The sequence below is a fragment of the Ascaphus truei genome, chromosome 1 (genome assembly GCF_040206685.1).
Source record: "Ascaphus truei isolate aAscTru1 chromosome 1, aAscTru1.hap1, whole genome shotgun sequence".
Lineage (NCBI taxonomy): Eukaryota > Metazoa > Chordata > Amphibia > Anura > Ascaphidae > Ascaphus > Ascaphus truei.
The window spans coordinates 168,301,501-168,324,159 of NC_134483.1; the positions used below are offsets into that span (position 1 = coordinate 168,301,501).

At 44.8% G+C, this 22,659-nt stretch overlaps 1 protein-coding gene across 1 annotated transcript in view; it reads right to left on the reverse strand.

Moving 5' to 3' along the window:
- Positions 1 to 396, reverse strand: part of CEMIP2 (cell migration inducing hyaluronidase 2) — a 103,505-nt gene extending 103,109 nt beyond the window's left edge. Inside the window, exon 1 of the mRNA XM_075597985.1 lies at positions 1 to 396. This exon is cut by the window's left edge and continues 90 nt beyond it. The gene's annotated coding sequence lies outside the window, so the exon portion shown is untranslated.
- Between the last annotated feature and the right edge of the window lie 22,263 nt (positions 397 to 22,659).

A 22,659-nucleotide genomic window follows, 5' to 3' on the forward strand; every position in this document is an offset into this window, starting at 1 on the left:
CTCCCCCAGACACCGGTTGCTCAATAGGTGCGAGAAGTGCTTTCCTCCCAGAAATGACGCCTCTCTCCTGCCTTCCCCAACCTGGCGGCTTCTTTCAGGCACAACAAAGAGAGGCTCGGGCTGAGAGGATCGGGGCTGTGTGTCTTTGGCGGAGGTTGGCTGTGTTATTTGGTTTCTTTATTGTTTCTTCTCTTTGGCTTTGTTTCCCCTCGGCATGATCCCCCTGCCTGTGCTGCCTCACAGTTGCAAAGTAGCAGCCCCGGCAGGAGGAGGAAGTGAGGCAGAGAGAAGGAGACACAGGAGGGGAGGAGGGAAGGAGCTGTGATCTGCTGGGGGCTTCAGCTTCAATCCGTGTCTCCGCTCACAAGACTTTACAGGGGACTGGCATATATTTATATATATATAATATAAATGTGTGTGTGTGTGTGTGTACTAAAGTGCAAAGGGAGGGGCCTGCAGACATTCATCATCAGCTGCATCTCTTGTGCTCCCCCTACTGCCCTGATATAGGGAAACGTATGTGTTTAGCTTATATGGGCAAGTGCAATGTTGTGCAGATCAGACCCATTCAACATTATATATGCGAAATGCAAAAGGAAAGCAAAGAACCCGTGTCCTGTTGCAGAAGGGGTTACATACTGTATATATCTAGATATAGATATATATGTCTGTAGATAGATTACGTACATGGTTTGCGATTATATATATGTAGAGGTATCAGTACCGTGTTAGCCGAGCTTCAATAATCAAAAAATAAATAGATGATACCGTTCTGTGGCTAACGAAATGCTTTTATTTGTGCGAGCTTTCGAGATACACTGATCTCTTCTTCCGGCGATGTTACAGACCCTCCAACATTGTGTGTATAAAATAGTTAGCTCTGTTGTTCCTCTATTCATGCTAGACAGGTACTTCCAAACAAAACCTAGAGAAGTCCCATAACGTATGCAGCTTACCACTCACAAAAACACTATCTGTGTCATAGGTACCGCTGATTTTAGAGGAGCAAAAACACGTAGGGTACCTGCTAAATAGGTACAGTTTGAGAGTATATTTTATATAGTGCAAACAATATGTACAGTAAAATGATAGAACTAATGATATAACAAATTTAAAATACAAGGAGCATGGTTAGGTAAATTCAACATGAAATAAAAGAGGAAAAATGAATGCCTTACTCACTAAGCTTGCAATTTAATAAGCAATAATTTATCTTAGATAGTGCTGCCTTATACGCAGCACTGTATATACAATATTGCTGTCAGAAAGCTTACATTATACATTTTAGTGACATATAAGAGGCAGATATCACGGGAGCCAATTAATTATTGCAGTCCAATAAGTGGAACTCACTCTAGGATCAGGGGTTTTTCAACCTTCTTTTGGTTAAGGAATGATAGAATTTAAATTCTGGGGAACCCCAACCTTCTCCCTCTATTCCCTCCACCCCTTAATGGTCTCTCTCCCCCTTCTCCCCTCACACTCTCTCACATCTCTCTTCTCCCCTCACACACTCACCCATCTCTCTCATCTGCACATACAAAGTTGAACGTGACTGCTGGTGCTGAGCCAGGGGGCCGCAGAGTCACTGCTGCGTGAGGTGCTGCTGTGCCTGGGAGAGTTGTTCCAACTGTACCCCCCCTTTCCTGGTGGTCGCGGAACCCCTGAGGGATGCCCATGGAACCCCGGCTGAAAATAACTGCTCTAGATGAATGGCACTTGACAAGGCCAGGAAAGCACAAGCATGAAGAGAAACAATGGACTCTATTTATTAAAGAACAAGCTCCTCACCCCTACCACATGCAAAACTTATCTGAGATCTGACTCCAAAAGACTGTTCATGGTCCCAAGGTTCAACAAAGTATCCGGCTGCTCCTCTTTCTCTTACCGTGCACCCTACAACTGGAACAATCTACCGGAGACTCTCACAGCCGCCACCTGTCTAAATTCTTCCAAACTAAAGCTGTCTCAATTTTTAATCTGGCCTGTAACTGTTACATATGTCTATAACATATATTATCTCTTACTGTGCATGCAATATCTTGTATATAATTTATAACCTTGCTCACTTAATGTAACTATGTATTTGTAACCATGTATCTGTCATCATAACTCTGTGCCCAGGGCATACTTTAAAACAAGAGGTAACTAAATAAAGTTTAGTGTCTACAAAAATGCTGCCCCGGATATATCAAAGAAAAACATCCCATTGGTTCAATTGGCACAGTTTGTGTTATTAATTTAATGCACTTTTTATTGTCCCAATTTTGCAGCCAGGATACCGTGATCAATAAACCCCAAATTTTGCAGAGAAAGGAGCAATCCACAAATTCATGGTAGTTTATAACTAATGTAGGCTTCAGTGTTTTTTATTTTTATTATTTTAAATATGTCAGGAATATTTCAGTGTGTCTATTCATTAAAATTGTACCCAAGCTCCCCACCCCCCTCACTTTTTACTCTGTCTTTTTGTAATCCCATTAGGCTATTTATGCTTGTCTTAAAGTGTCCCCTGTTCTTTTTTCTGTACCCCCCACTATTAAAGAAATAGTTTTTTTTTTAAATGTTGTGCATCCCATGCATGCGCATTTTAAGTGAAACTTCTTTGTCTTTTGTCACTGTTTTGTCACAGAAATTGTATTTGTGATGGTGATGTTTTTAATTAAAAATCAAAACAATTTCAGTGACAAAACGCAAAAAGGTTTGACTTAGAACGTGCCAGCTCTGCACACACACCCTGTTTTAGCTATGTAAGGAATCGGGGAACACGTCCTTTGCGACGTGTTCCCTCCTTACCTGTCATCACTCAGACCTCCACTCTGGCACCAGCGCGTGTGCGCACCCCTGCTCTGCTTACAGAGTGCGCGCGGACACGCAGCTCTTCTAGAGTGCCACGGAGCTTAGCTCCACCCCCTCGGACATGCCGGGCTTCTCTCACGCGCGGCGCGCACACGTGCCGACGTGCACCGCTCCCCAGCTGCGTGGCAAGTACTCGTTTAGCCCACTTGTCTCCTGCAGCCCATCCTTGCCTCCGCGGAGGCCGCGCCTAACTTGCTACTGGTTCCTGTGTGCTACAAATACCTGCAGTTCCTTTGCTACCTTGCTGAGCATAACTTGTTGTAGCCTTGCTCCTTGTCCTGTGTTCTTCTTGCAGTTTGACACGTTGTGTACTGACCCGGCTTGACCTTGGAATCCCTCTGGATATTGACCCCGGCTTACCCTCGACTCTGCGGACCTCTCCAACCCAGACCAAGGCTATATGGACTTCCGCGATTCTGATCTCTCCAACCCCAGACCACGGCTAACGGACTTTGACTATTCTGACCTCTCCATTCCAAGACCTTGGCAAGTATCAACTAACCCACTATCTCCAACCCAGACCCGGATATGTTTGACAATCCGCCTGCCAGACACGCTTCCACTGCTGTGAGTGCGTGGTTTACTACTTCCCCACCTCAGTACTTGGGTCCTGTCTTGTTTGTGTGCAGCACAAGCGTTACAAGCTATTTGCACTTCTATATTTATACTAACTGTGAATTCCTTGTGTGGGTGTGCGTCTGTGTGCGTCTGTGCATTTGTGTGTCTCAGTGTCTGTGTGTGTTCTTCATGGTCTCTGTCTCCCAAGTGTGGAAGGGTGGCTGCTGCGCATGCACGTTGAGCCGGCGTCTGCTGCGCATGCGAGTTGGCATCTGCTGCGCATGCGCGCCAGGTCAACAGCTGCTGTGCATGCCCGCCGAGCCGGTGGCTGCTGCGCATGCACGCCAAGCCAGCAGACGTGAATGGCGGTATTGTGCATGAGTGGAACAATATCGGCGTCTGCCTCCACTTCTGCGCATGTGCTGCCTTCAACCTTCATGTGGCCTTGAATGTTGAGTTATGTGCATGCGCACTGGCCCGAGGATCCTTCTGCGCATGCACCAAAGCCTGCAACTGTTTCTGCGTCATGACGTCACTTTCGTCACACGGTTTTGTTACAACGAATTACATTTTCCCCATCTAAACTCTGTGGGTGCCAGCAAAGAATTGTCACTTAAAAAAACTGGGGTGAAATGGAGTAAAAGGAAAAAATAAAGACATTGGGTAAAATCTGGAGGAATAATTTTTAATATACACACATTTTACCTTCTTCTGCACTAGAACTGCCAGTAACAAAACAGATGAGCAGCATCTCCTTGTGATATACATAGGCCATTCATTGTGCAATATTAACTTTGCTGTTCTGTTCACTGCGTTTACACTTTTGCAACAGCAAATGTTTTAATCAGAGCTGAAGGACACTCACAATAATCACATACAGTGTTAGTTTTTGTTAACCAAAAATGAGGGCTAAGAACAAAATTCTTACTTTAAAAAAACCTGGTAAAAATCCCGTTTGTACTGTAAACTTAGAATACTACTCAAAACATATAGTAACCAAAATTCCCATTGTGTTATGGATATTGGCATTTAGAAAAAAATGGGAAAAATTCTAGTTTGGTGCTGCAAACACTAAGTGTGTCTAACAATGTCCATGTATCAATCATTGGAAAGAAGACCACTGAGGTATAATGAAAAGTAAAATCGGAATCATAATGGCCGAGTTAGTGAAAGGCCATACAATAAGCCAATTGTTTGTGGGATAATGCAGCAGCCACCTCACCTGAACTCCATCCGAAGGCCGCAAAAAAACCTTCACTCATTTTTCTTGTTTGTTTGATTTTAATTTTGTCTTGCAACTATTTATATTATTTAATACATGTTTCTAGTTTAGTTGCTTTGTTACATATTTTACGCTTTTTATTGTTTGGACACTTTGTTTGCCTATGTTGATTGTCAGCATGGTTGACACTGCTATCTTTTCATCAAGCAGTTTTAATTACATTAGTCACACATCACTGCAGTAATTGGTTAGCTATATGAACTGCTTGATCCAATCTATAGGTTTCTGTCTTTCACATATGTATTTCTATATTTACAGAATTACCATCTGGGCATTACAAATTGGCTGACCGTTATTTAAACAGTGTTTGTGGGAGAATGCACTAGCACTCCTTTTGACACTTATATACATATATATTATGTGGTAATGTTTGAGGTTTCTCATAGCTTGTTGGGTATCTGTGTGTGGGAGAATGTGTTACTCTTTGATAACGCGCCTCCACGGCTGGAAACGCGTCAGAGTGTTTTAACTGTGTCCAATTTTTGTGGCTTTCTTGCCAAATAGTTTTTATTTTTTTTGCCTCCATCCCTTATATTACTTTGCTGTACTCTACCTCCTATCTCTCATATGTTTGCTATTGGCTTTTAGTGCATGACTTTGAACATTTCTATCCAGCCACTTGTAACAGCGGTTTGTTTTTCTCAGTAGAATAGTTCTGTACTAAGCGAGTTCTGCCAAATAAGAACTGATTGACTCCCCTCTCTCCCACATGTCAGTGGGAGTGAGCGTCATATCGAGTGCACTAAACCGTACCGGCGCTTGATGAAATTCGACCATAATGTGAAGCCATCTGGTCTTTTACGTGACAAGTTTTCTTAGAGTATTGAGCCCTATGAATAGAACAAGTTTACATGCATTAGTTGCTTGTTTTTAAGATGATGAAGAAGCTGGGCAAGAAGTCACAGTAACATTGTGTGTGTGCAAAGAAAAAAGATAAGCCGCCGCCAGTTCAAACCGTGACGTGTAAAGTCCAAATCAAGTCCTTTAGTGATGGTGATGAGCAAAGTGCAGATTCCTCCAAAACGTGACGTGATATGTGAAAAAATAAAGAGAGAATTATAGTGCAGTATGTCAGATTGAGGACATAAAAACATATAACACTGACAACATGAAACAAACAAGACAGACTCACAACATCAACTAGCAAGACAGAAATTAATCAAAAAGCTATTTAATGACAACTAATGCAGGATTCTGGATGATTTCACACACTAATCCGGGGGGGCAAAATCGTTGCCCTACTCACAGGATGCAGGATGTTTGAAAGCAGCAGGACTTGAAGCACTTTCTGTAGATCCAAGATGGCGACCGGAGCTCACTCTCTGGCGTCCCCACGTGTGGCAGATGCTGTATGGAACTCCAGAGGGTCTGGATCAGTGGTGCTGCTACGCGTGTCTCTCTCCTCCTGCCGGTTTCCAATAATATTAAAGACACTCTCACCAAGGGGGTTAAATATAGACTTTGAATTGAAGGCTTTTTTATAATATAATCCCTTTCCTTGAGCTCCTTTTATTGTTTTTTTATTATTTATTATTTAATATTTTAGTAATTTTAAGTCTTTTAATGTTTTAATGTTGTATTGTTTTGTCTTATTTATAGTATGTATGTCTAGCCAGGCTTTCTCTGTTTCTACCTCCGTTCTGGCAGTCAGACAGTTAACACATAGCCAATTATAACATGGACCAATTGGAATTGTGGACTGTGTATATAAACCATCCAGACTCAGGGGTAGCTACATCCCTTGAAGAAGTGCGCGCATGCGCACGAAACGCGTTGGGAGGACTCGTTTTTAGAAGCAAATTATTCGTGGAGAGTATACCGCACGGCTGGGTAACAGGAGAGTAGGAGAATTGGAAACCGGCAGGAGGAGAGAGACACGCGTAGCAGCACCACTGATCCAGACCCTCTGGAGCTCCATACAGCATCTGCCACACGTGGGGACGCCAGAGAGTGAGCTCCGGTCGCCATCTTGGATCTACAGAAAGTGCTTCAAGTCCTGCTGCTTTCAAACATCCTGCATCCTGTGAGTAGGGCAACGATTTTGCCCCCTCGGATTAGTGTGTGAAATCATCCAGAATCCTGCATTAGTTGTCATTAAATAGCTTTTTGATTAATTTCTGTCTGGCTAGTTGATGTTGTGAGTCTGTCTTGTTTGTTTCATGTTGTCAGTGTTATATGTTTTTATGTCCTCAATCTGACATACTGCACTATAATTCTCTCTTTATTTTTTCACATATCACGTCACGTTTTGGGGGAATCTGCACTTTGCTCATCACCATCACTAAAGGACTTGATTTGGACTTTACACGTCACGGTTTGAACTGGCGCCGGCTTATCTTTTTTCTTTGCCAAGTTACTGACTGTACAGTCAGTTTTTGTCTGGCTGCCAATTTATTATATCATTATTAATATCATTGTGTGTTTTAGCGCTGTTTTGCACCGTCTTTTCTGTTATTGTGTGTGTGCAGTATTCTACCACTGAGACTTCACAAATCATTGCATACAATCGCATGAATTAGGCAACCTGCATCATTTTGACTTTACGTGATTCACTGCACTTAAAAATTATTTTATGCGGCTTTAAAAAAAAATTGCATTTAAGGAAGAAAAATAAAGAGCAATCAACCCCCAGTTCATGTCCTGTCCAGAAGTAACATTCTGTACTAAAAATAATTTGGAATACATGTATTCACTTAGAACCATCTAATACTTATTTTGTTTACAGTATGCAGATCTAAATGTATGTGCATGTTCTGGGCGGAGAAGAGAGTCAACAAATGAAATGCTTCTTTAAAACACAATGGATTTTAAAACAGAAAAATGATATAGAACTTTCTTCACACCCTCTCCAAGATACAGATTCTATACGTTCTGAAGCGGCCAATCAGGCCATTTTCTGCACTAATTCCGCATTGACTTCACCCGTAAAGGTGTTAAACATACTGTATGTTGCATATATCTTGAAAAGAATAATCTATTTTACACAACACTTTAGTGCATTTTGCACTATAAAAGACATTTCACACAGCACTCAACAATAAAGTTAGGTGAAATTCATTTTCTGTGTTTTTCAAAATTTCGGAAACAAATTGCAAATATTTAAAAAAAAAAAAACTGTCAAATCAAAAGAAAAGCTGTTTTATAAAGCACACTGTGGAAAAAATCCAAATGACTCAATTAATCAATTTGTAGTCTTAATGGGTTAACTGTGTGGGCTCACTCAGGTTCATTCCTGTCCCATCATGTGATGTAGAATAACTGTGCAGAAGGGATTGCCACACCCCAGTATGTCTTGTGACCAGTGATGTCACCATAGTGAGATAGAAAGGTATATATAGCTCAGCCCAATGTTCTAGAAATGGGTTCCTCAGAGTTCAGAATGAGGCCCCCACTGTGAGTCCTGTAAATAGGTTTGTGTGTATAGCTAAATGTATTAAGAAGTGTCCTGTCACCGTTTGATATTTTCCGTTAGAAACATGCCGTTTAAGGAAGCGCTAGTAGTAAGGATCCAAGATTATTCTCAATATTGAAAAGGAGGAAGAATGTTTGATAGAAGTTCTTGGCATAGTAACTCTGAAGTATGTTTGTATCAATCCAACCGGAAGGTTCCTAGTGCAATCCTGATCACATAGGTATGGAAGAAGTAGGAAGTACATAGTAGCGGGTTATTAATTCAACAGCCTTAAGTGTATTCCTGATGAGGTCAATTCGATGTGGGGCATTACTGACTCTATGCAAGAGACTGCCAATGTATCCCTTACTACGGATAACAAGTATGAGTAGCCCCCCCTCCCCCCAGCGTATGGCTACGCTTATAGTGCCGTCGCCGGCGACGCGATGGTGACGTCAGGCTACGGTCGCCGGAAAAATCAAATTGAGATGACTTCCAGCGATCGCCACCAGGCTGTCGTTCTGTCGCGTTGTGCTTACTATAAGCGAATGTGATGGCGGCAATGCATTTGTTTTAACGTGACGTTGCGTCGCTGTCGCCGGCACTATAAGCGCAGCCTGAGTGCTACCAGGGGTATGAAGTTCAGAGTATTATGTTTTGTCACTAGTTTCTGTCAAGTGCGATGTATGTCTATCCCTGTGGGGCTTATGTAGACCAGGGGTGTGAAAACTGGGGGTGCAATATTTTTGGGCAGTTCCCCAAAGCATTTAAATTAAATGCTTTTGGAGTGCGCGAGGCCTTTGTAACTTACTTACCTTGGCTGCGGGTGACCCATTGTCATGGAAATGCGGCATCGGGGTCATTTGACGCCAGTTCATAGGTAAGGGGGGGGGGGCGCGAGCACTGGGGCTGAGCAGGCAGGCGGGTGCAGCGCAGAAAGTTTGCGCACCCCTGATATAGACAGATGTCAAATAAAGCACCTTTTCTGTTTTACAAAAGTTCCTGACATCCATCCTTTTTCTATCTGCTTATTCACACACAGCCTGCTCCTACCCAGCACCCTGAAAATGTATGAGAGATGGAATACTGCACTGTATATAGTCAATCTGATGTAGCCTCCTTTGGAGCCGGGTAAGGAGGGTTATACATGAACAAAAATGTGTGCGAGCCGATCACGCGCATTTTAAGTGCAACTTCTTTGTCTTTTGTCACTGTTTTGTCACATAAATTGTATTTGTAATGATGATGATTTTAATTAAAAATCAAAACACAATTTTAGTGCCTAAACGTAAAGAAGTTTGACTTAGAATGCGTGGTTTAGCTATTTGCACTTCTATATTTATAGTAAATGAATTCCTTGTGTGCGTCTGTGTCTGTGTCTGTGTGTCAGTCAGTGTGTGTGTGTGTCAGTCAATGTGTGTGTGTCAGTCAGTGTGTGTGTGTCAGTCAGTGTGGGCCAGTGTGTGTGTGTGTGTGTCAGTCAATGTCTGTATGTGTGTGTGTCAGTCAGTGTGGGGTGGGGGAAGCTCGGTGCATCACTTGGGGGGGAGTGTTCGGTGCATCACTCGGGGGGGGGGTTGCGCATCACTTGGGGGGGGTGTTCAGCACATCACTCGGGGTGGGGGGGGGAGTTCTGCGCATCACTTGGGGGGGTGTTCAGCACAACACTCGGGGGGGTTCTGTGCATCACTTGGGGGGGGTGTTCAGCACATCACTCGGGGGGGGTTCTGCGCATCACTTGGGGGGGGGTGTTCAGCACATCACTCGGGGGGGGGGGGGGGGTTCTGCGCATCACTGGGGGGGGTGTTCAGCACATCACTCGGGGGGGGGGTTCTGCGCATCACTCGGGGGGGGGGGTTCGGAGCAGTGTGTGTGTGTGTGTGTGTGTGTGTGTGTGTGTGTGTGTGTGTGTTCCAGCGCTGCCTTCCTCTTCTCCATGGTGACTCCTCCTGGTGGAAGCTGGCAACACTGACAGCCTCTTCTGCCAGCAGTGACATCCCTTCCGTCTCCATCAAGTCCATTTACTGCCAGGCAATTTTGATCATGTGGTAAGTGTGCCCAAAAAAGTTTCACTTCAAAAATGAATAGCACAAAAGTTATTTACTGATTACTGATTCAGCTTTCCTTTATCAAGAATGTTCTATACTGTACATACAAAAACTAACCACAAAAATCAAGCTAAATTACATACTTTATCAGAAAATAAATGAAATGATTGCTCCACAAGGAAAACTGAAATATTATAAAAATGGGCAATCTGGATGTGAAATGCAGAGGTTGCCATTTACATTGTTTGACATTCATGTGCAAATCATGTAATAAATACTGTGCATTGTTCACTTTGCGAATCATAGCTGTTGACATTAGTAAAACCCACCACTTCCGACCCTTAGCATGGATAGGGAAAAATCGCCGAAAGTCAGTGGAACATTTTCAAGCAAACATAACAGAGAGCCCTCTTTCTAAGTGTAATACAGCTCCACTGCTATATGTGCAGCCTAACATAATAGGCCTAACCTGCATTGTTTTGTCATTAATCACAGCTGCCAATGTTTTGCTCCCATCTTGCCAGACCTATAGCATTGAAAGTGATTGAAGACAACGGAATACGCTTAGGTGAGCTTGAAATATTGCCAGTGTCTCTCTTGTCTTGATTCGTCACATCCTCCAGTTAGGATTGCCAGACCCATGGGCGTCCGCAGGGGGGGGCAAGGGGGGGCGCTTGCCCCCCCCTGGATCCTCGCAGTCGCAGCATTAATTTAATAAAATATGCTGAGGGAGGAAGAGGCAGCTGAGCCGCGGCCCGGGATTGGATGGGAGGCGGGGCTAGCTGCAGCAGTCACGCAGGGGTGGGGGCCGCCACGTGCTCTCCCGCGCTGACCGCTGTAACTTCCCATCCGGACCGGCACCCAGACTCTCCCTCTGGCCCTGCTCCCTCCTGCACCCCGGCAGACGGCAGTGTGGCCGCATTATCGCATAAGGTAGGGAGTGGGACACGTGGGACCAGGGAGAGATGGCATGGAGATGCGGGGGAGAGACTGAGATTGGGGGGGCAATTTGGCAAAGAAGCTTGGGGGGGGGCGAGGGAGATTGGGGGTGGGGGGGCAAAGAAGCTTGGGGGGGGCGAGGGAGATTGAGAGATGGGAGATGCAGGGGGGGGGTGAGATGGGAGATGCATGGGGGGGGAGAGATGGGAGATGCAGAGGGGGGAGAGATGTGAGATGCAGGGGGGGGAGAGATGGGAGATGCAGGGGGGGGAGAGATGGGAGATGACGGGGGGGAGAGATGGGAGATGCAGAGGGGGGGGGAGAGATGTGAGATGCAGGGGGGGGAGAGATGGGAGATGCAGAGGGGGGAGAGATGTGAGATGCAGGGGGGGGAGAGATGTGAGATGACGGGGGGGAGAGAGATGTGAGATGCAGGGGGTGGGAGAGATGGGAGATGACGGGGGGAGAGAGATGGGAGATGCAGAGGGGGGGAGAGAGATGTGAGATGCAGGGGGGGAGAGATGGGAGATGCAGAGGGGGGAGAGATGGGAGATGCAGAGGGGGGAGAGATGTGAGATGATGGGGGGGAGAGAGATGTGAGATGCAGGGGGGGGGAGAGATGGGAGATGACGGGGGGAGAGAGATGGGAGATGCAGAGGGGGGGGGGAGAGATGTGAGATGCAGGGGGGGAGAGATGGGAGATGCAGAGGGGGGAGAGATGTGAGATGCAGGGGGGGGAGAGATGGGAGATGCAGGGGGGGAGAGATGTGAGATGCAGAGGGGGGGGAGAGAGATGGGAGATGCAGGGGGGGAGAGAGATGGGAGATGCAGGGGGGGAGAGAGATGGGAGATGCAGAGGGGGGGAGAGTGTGTTTATGAATAATGTGGTGCAACTGCATGCAATGGTGTTTTTTTAATATTTAATATTGCTTTATTAACCTTCAAGCTTTCTCAAATTTGCTTGAAAATGCACCATTTGCCCACTTTTTTTTCAAAATTTTCTCGGGGGGAAAACCCCCCTTATGCTGGTTGGGCTCGCTCGCCACGGTGCACTCACCACCACTTTCACGCCGGGCACTGGCCGTTAAAATTATGCCCCCCCCCCCGAAAAAATTTCTGCGGACGCCCATTGCCAGACCTTCCATATACAGGCATACCCCGGTTTAAGGACACTCACTTTAAGTACACTAACGAGTAAGGACATAATCGCCCAATAGACAAACTGTATCTCACGCATGCGCCTGTCAGCACGTCCTGAACAGCAATACCGGCTCCCTACCTGTACCGAAGCTGTGCGCAAATGGGGAGACAATAGAGCCTGTTACAAATGTGTTATTTACATCAGTTATGCACGTATAGGACGATTGCAGTACAGTACATGCATCCATAAGTGGAAAAAAAGGCAGTGCTTCACTTTAAGTACATTTTCGCTTTACATACATGCTCCGGTCCCATTGCGTACGTTAATGTGGGGTATGCCTGTATACAGGATTGTCCATTATTTTGTTGCCTTGTTCTGTTGTCCCAGAAAGGTCTGCCGGGATGCATAAATGTCCCAGTATTTTTGTGCCTTGACGGGCAATTCCTAAACTTAAACTTACTGTAATCATTTTTTTTAATGGATTTCTACTTGAGTGTATAGTTCCGTTTACTGATAGAGGTCACCTTACTAAATTATGAAAATAATAAAGTTAGGACTTAATCTCATAATGTACCGTCACCCCCACCTCTACAAGCGTTACTTTTTCTCTCACTGCTATGTGTTAGTTCAGTGCGTGTCTTTTCCTGCCCCGCCAAGAGCAGAGAGGACAAAAACCAAAGAATATAGCGGTCATGCGAGAGATCCCATTCAGCCCGAAGCCTTTGCAAATCATTCATCACTCATCCTGACGTTACACTTTCATACTGGATGTCACCATCCCGTGTTATTAAAAATTAAATGTGGCAACCCTACCTCCACTAGACATACATATTGGTAACCAGATCAGAGATCAGAGTTGCGGCTATATAAAGCAGGTTTTCAATAGCAGATTTAAATTTGAGACCTAAAACCATAAAACTATTTTATTCATGGTAGACAATACTTTGTACAGAAGTTTGAAAGTAGAAAACAAGTGCAAATCTCACATCCAGGGAGAAAGAGTGTCTCAGTGAGTAAAGACACTGACTGACTGAGATTTTTGCAAGGGAACCTGGTACAATTCCAGTGTCCTTCGGCAAGTCACTTTATCTCCCTGTGCCTCAGACACCAAAAATAGATTGTAAGATCCACGGGGCAGGGACCTGTGCCTGCAAAATGTCTCTGTAAAGCGCTATGTAAAACTAGCAGCGCCATACAAGAACATGCTATTATTATTTATTATCCAAACATAATTGATGTGGATTTAATCCTCTGAGTTGGTCGGTTGAACAGATATTACATATATTAAATTCTATAATTAGATTTAATCATAATAATATTTGCGTGAAATGATATATTTGATTTTTTATGGAGGATTGCATGCTAAGCGTCCACCACAGTTCTGCATCAGAACCATAAGTTCCATTGAATAGTTCTAGAGGAACAAGTGATAATACACAAGATGGCCACTAGATGGAGTATTTACACTCTTCTAGCAAAAAAAAACCTCTACCAAATATGATCTAATAGAGGAAAAAAAGAAGAAAAAAAGAACAAACAGCGCACAACTCATAGTGTAATCAATAAAAATATATTGACAAAAGTGAAGGTGGTGATAAATGCATGTACAAAAAGAATTATGTTATCAGGCAATACATGAATTATGGCACATGTTACCAAATGGAGCAGCGTGCACACAGATTATTTCTCCAAGGCAGCAGAAGGTATTAGCTGGAGTCAGGATAGCCCGTCTGCAGACACCGTTATCTCTTCCCGTCTCAGCTCCGGTTATAAGTCCCGCTTTTTATAATAAATACTCTGTCCAACAGCTGTGTAAGATGCCGCAATCCCTGAAGAAGTGAGAAACAAAACGCATAGGATTTGCGATTTTTATTGAGGTATATACCTATGCTACATATAAGCACGTTTGATCTTGTGTAAGCAATTGGAAACAGCGTCGCAGTGGTGTAGCAGAAGAGCGCTACACTGTCTCATCTATCCCGAAAACATCTGACGCGCTCCCGGTGACGTGGGTTGAGTGACGTCTATTGGGCAACAGTTGGAGGCTGTGTGCTGGACTCAGTGTCGGAGTAAGGCTGTGATCCCAGTAACTTCCACAGCGCACGGCTCGGCGTGCGCTGTGAGTGTCAGCACCGCCCCTCAATGGGGCTGGGCCCAGTAGTCACCTTCCCGCTGAAGGTGCAGCTGCGCCCTACTGCAAGGTTTTTTACAACTCAATGAAATTGAGTTTAGACCTTGCGACTGAGAACGTTGGATAAAAAAGTCAAACTGCTCTTCCATGTATTTTATTTCATATTACAACTGAGGGTATCAACAACCTTCTTTGATTCACAAAATGCTCTTTGAATTATTGAAAGGTGCATTACCTTCTGTTTTTTATTCTTATTCTTAGTTATCGTTATCGTTTATTTGTCTAGCGCCAACATATTCTCTTATATCTTTATGAATCTAAACGGTTGAGTTTCCTGATCTGCTAATTGTTATTACTCAGGGAGACTCTTGATTGTAGAGACCTAACATTTCCTAACGTTTTCCCTTCTTGGGTTATCAAAAATGACAATCAGTAATGTCTTTAAACTGTATATCCATCCATACTCATGAAGCTGGTAATTTGAAAGATGCACCAATGTGCCCCCGGTATTTTCAAAACAAATTTACACCGGTCGTACTATTAGCTTCATACAAACCAACTCCAAAGTGTCCCATCTAAGACCCGGGCCATGGTGCCTTCGCCCACGCGGAGGCTGTGGGAAAGTGGGTGCTTTCCCTGGCCATGGTCGACGGGCTGTGGGGGGCGTTCCTAGGGGACGGAGACGTGAGCTCCGTGACGGAGCTGGTTCACCCTCATTGGGCGAACCGCTCACGTGACCCACGTGTCGCGCCAAGAAAAATCAGTTTCAACTGATTTCTTGCGCAACGCGCACCCCCTCCTTCCTCCGCCCGCATGCGCCCCCGCACGGTCTGTGGGCGCGATCACTGCCTTAAGGCAGTCTGATCGCGCCCCTGTGCGGACGCCTCCGCGCGGTCTCCCACACCATGGACTCAGCCTAAAGTTAGAAACATAGTTGTATGCGTAGGTCAATATAGGGAGAACGGAGGACCCTACAGTATGCCAGAAGCAGCATGGACGTTCGTGCTGCACGGCCTATACGGACCTTCACATACAACTACATTTCTAACTTTGGATGGGACACAATGTTTAGACCTCCATCTTCCTATTTGGTGGAGGTTCTAATGACTTATCAATGTGATATCGGGATTTGATAGATTTATTTTGTCCTATTGGTATGATCACGTTGTACACCATGCATGGGTACAGCCATCCATACCTCATGGGGGGACTTCTTGTTACCCCATAGGATTTACGGTTCTCTGTTGGGCTATACTGTTTCTCATTGAGTATTTACGTTACAGCAGAGGGCATTCTTTTCTGTGACATTCTTTGTGTTTTAGGTCGTGATTATACCAAAAGTCGCGTGTGACGCGGCGCAGCTTTAGAACAAAGCAATAGAATCCAATGAAAGCGCACATACCAATCGCGTCGGTAGCGCCGCGACGTACTGCACAGCTTCTGTCTCATAAAAAGACCTGAGAATTTGTTTTTCAAAGACGACGGCCGCATCACGTGATTGCCTCGGGGGGCGGGGGGAGGGGAGAGAAAGAGATTTTATCTGGCCATGTCTCCCTGCAGTAGTGCTACAATTCGCTGGATCGCTCTGCAGTTTCTGGTGTAATTGAGACCTTAGAGTTTTCATCTGTACATTCTTACCACCGTCATCATTAATAAATTATATTCAATATTTTTGTACATATTCGTGAGTGCCCCCATTTCTGGAGATCCTGGACCCTTTCTTTTGGGGTCCCTGTTTTCTCTTTTCTCAGATCATGCACCTGCTTTCTGCTGGCTAGAGGCCTCATGTGATCTGGGAGGAACTGCGGAAGCATCTTGGAACACAAGCGGGTAGTGTGCTGGAAATGTGCAGACATGTTTGAGTACTGAAGAGAAGTACTGAAGCTGTTTCAAGCATGGGGTCGCTGACCAAATCTTCTAGGTAAGTCCCTAGCTGGTAGTTAGTTTAAGGAGTGCATATTTGGTGAGCTTAATGATATTTCTCTCTTTGCTGCTGCAGTGCCTCTGGGAGTCAGTTGATACCATGGACTGCAGGATACAAAGTGCTTTGAGAAGGGCTTTCCTCGAAGAGGGATTACCTTGCAAACCAGCAGATGCCACACTTTCTAAAGCTATAAGCATCCGGATTGCCAATTTAGAAGAAGCACTGGAAAAGGGCGGCAAGCGGGCATCGATCCTGAATGTACTGGTGGAAATGGAGTTCGAAACTGTGAGGATTGGACATCGGTCCCGCCCATGATCCATTGGGTGACGCCCCTCGCGAGCGCCGCAGTATTCCTGCCGGCAACAGACTTAGGCTCGGCCCCTGCACCACCACCCGTGGCGCAACAGAGGATGCTCCTGTATCCAATAAACGGCGGCGTCGCATGAAGCAGGAATTAGAGGTCCAGACCATTCTGGACTCCAGGATCACCAAAGGAAGCTGCAGTACCTGGTCCATTGGAGGGGCTTCGGTCCCGAGGAGCGTTCGTTGATTCCTAGGGACCAACTCCATGCTCCAAGGCTCGTTCGGGCCTTTCACCACAAGTTTCCCTCCAAACCATCCAGGGGATGCCTGGAGGTCGCCCCTGAAGGAGGGGGTACTGTGAGGATTGGACCTCGGTCCCGCCCCCGTAACGTGTCCCATGACGCATTGGGTAATGTGCACTGTGCGCGAGCGCCGCAGTACTCCTGCTGGCACTGGACCTAGGCTCCGCCCCCGCCCCGCCTCACGTGGTGCAACGGAGGATGCTGCTGTCCCCAATAAACGGCAGCATTGCATGACCAGAAACACTGAAGGGGTTAATGCTAACTCTCTGCATTACTCCACAGCTGGTCACACCTGCCAATCAGTACACAGTCTATATGTGATGACTCACTGCCTGCAGCCTTCCCATTGGCTCCCTGTGCTTTATATGCTCAGACAGCCCCTAGGCAAATTGGCCAAGAATAAACCTTGTTTATGTTTTTAGTGCTTGCCACTAGCATCCTGCTGCTCTGCTATTGTCTTTGCATTCTGCTTTGTTTATCTGTTACCTTTGACATCAGCTTGTACCGGGACTTCTACCTTCTCTGACCCCTGGACCTTGGCTACACATAATGACCATTCTGACCTCTCTTCTCCTAGACCCCGACTACACACAACAACCATCCAACCTCCAATCCTAGACCACGGCGAGTATAACGACTATTCTGACCTCTCCTACCCTAACCCAGCAACACATCTATGCCTCTGCAATCTGGGCGCGGTTGCACGGTTGTTGGTCAGTGTACTCCAACATCCCCACCTCAGCCCTGCGGTCTCATCCTGTTTGTGGTGAGCACTCGTTACAGTAACCAATTATATAGTGGAAGATTCTCTGGACACTGTGAGGGGCAGGGCACTATCGGGGCTGCCAGAAGAACTTTGTGGTTAAGTCACTGGGTGGCAGACATCACATCAAAAAATAACTTGTGCTTCATGCCCTTCGAAGTGGAATACTTCTTTGGCCCTAAATTCGACACACTGATTTCTAAAGTATCTGGGGCAAGAAGTGCGTTCACAACAGAGGATTTTTCTACATTATTCAACAAAGCAGGATCTAAGGTGGTGAGAAAACCCACAGAATCTGCAAAAGACACGCGGCCTCTAAAAAGAAGAGTGGGTAATAATTATCACCGGCACCAGCTGTTCCGGATGGGGTGATCAAATGCAAGATGCATTAGCCCAAGAAAATTGGCCCAGATCTTACAGCACTTACCCAGCAAACATGCTAGAAGTGCATGCAGTAGAAAAAGCTTTGAACGCTTTTCAGGGCTATATGCAGGGAAATAATGTGAAACTAAGAATGCATAACCTCACCACTATAAAATACATTGTAAAACAGGGAGGAACAAGGAGTATAAAACTTCCCGCTCTCACGACATCAATTAAGCGATGGGGAGTGTCACCTAAACATCATAACAGTTGACATTCCCTGACATGAAAACATGACGGACAATTACTTAAGCAGAGCACAGATCCATCCTGGAGAATGGGAGTTAGGTGGAGAAATATTCCACCAGTTAGTGAGTTGCTGAGGACAGCCACAGATAGATCTGATGGTAACTGCCCTCAACAGGAAGGTGGAACACTTCTGTTCAAGATTCTTTTACCATCTAGCTTGCCGGACAGATGCCTTCATTCATCCTTGTGAGTTCAGCCTGGCATACATATCTTCAATTGTGCTAATCACCAAGGTCCTTTAGAAAATAAGTGCAGACAAGGCAGAGATGATAGCCTTTATTCCATACTGGCCAAAAAGAGTTTGGTTCACCCATTTAATATGGCAATAGGCCCTCCCGTGCCATCTTTCGATACTTCAGGGTACTTTAAAACAGGGTCCAGTCCAACATCCAAATTGGTTAGCCTTAACGGCATGGAGATTGAGCGTCAAATGCTAAAAAGGCTTTTCTGGTAAGGCTATTCAAACACTAATCTTAGCTAGAAAGACAACATCTTCAGTATATTATCATGGTTACGTTTTCGGGACTGGTGTATCAAAGACCAATCAAGATAAATTTGATCTTTCCTCTGTAGCATTAATAGAGTTTTTAAGAAGGTTTTGAAAAAAGCCTCAGTTTGAGATCACAGAAGGTCCACGTATCTGCATTTTCTGCACTACTAGAGATTTAGCTTTCAATTAACTTAGCAGACTTTTACAGGAAGTCAACCACCAAAGACCACTGTTAAGAAACCCAGTACCAACATGGGATTTCTTCATTGGTCCTAGAATCTCTTGTGGATCATCCACTGTAACCATTACAGCAGATCATTGAGGTTACTGTAATGGAAGACAGTGTTCTTAATTGTGATTACTTCAGCAAGAAGAGTTGGGGAACTGCAGACCCTTTCTTGTAAATAGCCTGTCATGTGGAGCATCTGCAGGGCTGGAGTCCAGTGGCTGGGACAGGATAGCAGATGGGTAGCGATGGTCAGGAAACATGCCGAAGTCAGTGCTGGTGGCAAGCAGGTAGTGATGGTCCATAAAAAGGCAGAGGTCAGGGCTGGCAGCAAGAAGGTTGTGATGGTCAGTAAACAGGCAGAGAGGTCAGGGCTGGAGAGAGGCAAGTGAAGTTAGGTCCAAAAAGTGTGGTACACAGCAACAGCATGGGCACGAAGAGGCAGCAAATATAGTGAGTAGACATTGGACATTATTTCAGCATGACAAATTTCTCAAAGAGCAGTTTGTCACGCATCCCCCCTCCCCTCTGTCTTTTCAAATAAAAGACGCAAAAACATCAGGGATTCATTGATTAGAACTACTATTGGAAATGAAGCACATACCAGTGATGTTACTGTTCCCAATGTGACAAGTCTGCAGGAGGGATAAAGATTCACACATACCAAAACAGGCCAAAGTTACCCTATTAATCCACACAACACTTGTCTGTCTAAGTTGGTCCTGTAAACAAGGAATATGGAAACTCCCCTACTGAGGCACATTGAGGAACAACAGGACGTGACAGCTGTTTCACAAGTGCCCTATGAGCTGCTGTTCTGCTTTGGGATTTTCCCATTATAACCAATTGTAGGCTAAAGCTGTAAAATTCCGGGCATTATTGAAATCCCTGTTCTCTGATTGGTTAAAATTCCGGGCATTATTCATTCAGTAATGTCCGGAATTTTTGCAGCTTGCAATGTGTTTATTTCCAATGTGTTTATTTTCAGCCAATCAGCTTTCAGAACAGCTCTGAGCCAGGGCAGGGGATTGGTCATGAGGCAGGAACAGCTCTCAGACAGGGCAGGGGATTGGCCAGATAGCAGCAGACAGTGACTCCTCCCCGTCCATCCCTGAACAGAGCTGACAGAGTCAGTTGAATTGGGGAGGGAGAGTATGTTTGTGTAGCTGCAAAGTTAGTGTCTGTCTGCAGTTTGTTTGTGGCTGCAGTTTCTGTGTGTGTATGTATGTATGCAGCTGCAGCTTGTGTGTGTAGCTGCAGTATGTGTGTGTGTAGCTGCAGTGTGTGGCTGCAGTGTGTGTGTGTGTGTGTGTGTGTGTGTGTGTGTGTGTGTGTGTGTGTGTGTGTGTGTGTGTGTGTGTAGCTGCAGTGTAGGTGTGTGTAGCTGCAGTGTAGGTGTGTGTAACTGCAGTGTGTGTGTGTGTGTGTGTGTGCAGCTGCAGTGTGTGTGTAGCTGCAGTGTGTGTGTGTGTAGCTGCAGTGTGTGTGTGTGTGTAGCTGCAGTGTAGATGTAGGTGTGTGTAGCTGCAGTGTGCGTGTGCGTGTGCGTGCGTGCGTGTGTAGCTGCAGTGTATGTGTGTAGAGCTGCAGTTTGTGTGTGTGTGTGCGTGTGTACACAGAGGGGGCGGCAGTGTGTGGATATAGATAGCTGCAGTGTTAGTGTATATAGAGGTGCTTTAATGTATTTACCATTTTATTTTAATTTAAAAAATCTACATAACTATACAAAAGTGTCTTATTTATGAAAAAAGCCTACATTTAGCCTATAATAGTAATAATCCCCTCAGAACAGGGAATTACTGGCCAATAATGCACTGGCTGGGTTAAAGTCCCTCGGCTTCACCTCTTCAAGTCAGGGCATTATTGGCCAGTAATGCCCTGTTCTTTCGGGATTATTAATTAAGTACAGTATCTCTTTAGACAGTCAGGTAAGAACAACAGTTATACCACAGTATATGTGGGAACGGGCCAGAAGAAGAGCTAAGGCTCGAACACGTTTGCCACCCTGCACCAAGATTTATGGATGACATTAGTCATGTTTTTTGTCGTTTTTCTCTTCATATTGTGCTCAGATAAGTACATTATGTTCAGTTATTAGTGGAAATGATTTAGTCTTGATATCACACTGATTATGTCTAGATACTAATAATTGTGCCTAGCATATACAGTAGATCTAGGTCCTTATTGACACACACACAGACACAACCACACACACATTCACACATTGGATTCGCTGTACACTTTAGCTTTGGGCTAGTTTTTGTACACTAGGAGACACGTTTTGTTGTAGCTGTTGTGGAGCGCTGTTTATTGTATGGCGCTATTTACTGTATAATTCTGATGCTTCACATAGGAAAGTGTTTACCCTTTTTAAGCATCTTTTTTATATCCAATGTTTCTCAATCTTAGTGACATTATTCTCATGTTGTATCAAATTTATTGTCTCTAAGATCTTCTCTCAAATGTTGTATTTGACCATCAATATACTGTAATATGATTAATTATCCACGGCCACTAGTGGAATCCAGAAAATGAAAATGATAAGATGAATAATTTTTCTGTTTTCTTTGCTTAGGGTTAGAGTTTCCTGTTAATGTCTAAAATTAGTAGGGGAACAAACAAAAATGAGTTCGGCCACAGAAATAGCCCTTCTTATCACATCAGCCGGTACCAAACAAATGATCAGTAAGGCAGTCAGCCCTTTGTTCTCTCACTATGCCATAATACTTCTCTACCACTGAAGCTTTCAGCACATTGCAAAGTGAGGCACTGCATGCACATCTTGCAGCAAAAGGTTTAAAAGGAAAAGCTAGACAGTTAATCATCACATCATCAGATACTGTACATCTGAAGCTGGCAAAGCATAACATTTCCATCAACCGTATGACAAATTGATCGCTCATTGAAAGCTAATATCCAATCTAATTTGCTTTTCTGTCTTTGGAGTGAAGCCCCCGTCTCTCTGGCGTTACGTACTGCATTTGTCAATAGCTGAAACAGTAAAAATGCACTTAGTAGTACCATGACATACTCGCTTTCAATCTTTCATTTCTTATGCAATAGTCTCTTACATATGACATTTTATCAGGGCACACAATATAATTACACGTCATTTAAGCTTCTTATATTTTGTGGTTTGCATTTGCAGTTCAAATTAAATCATTAAAGCACCATTCCATCCAAGGCTCCTGAGACCCCTGCTTCCTGAGATACTTACCTCAAATAGTGCAGCTGTTTACTTCCTGGTTCTTAAATATCCCAGAGCACGTTGGGCAATATGAAGCCGCGACCGATGACGTCGGGGCCCACGTGCTGTGGGAGACTTAAATCTCCATTTTGTTTCCCCAGTACGGGATGGTACCAGAAGCACCTACTGAGGTATCTCTGGGGTCAGAGGGGCCCCAGAGCTGAAAATAATGCAGCTCTGCTCCAGATACTGCTTCATAGCTATGTAACATAAATAAAACAAGAAGATAGAACCACACCTTAAAGAAGCAGGGTTTATGCAGGTTTTTTTTAATTATTTTTTACCATAGGTTTGAAGCTGGGGGTCTCTGGAGGTGAACTCAATGAACTGCCGCATCACGTGAGCCAATAGGAAGCCGAACCTGATGACATCACGGCATTTGT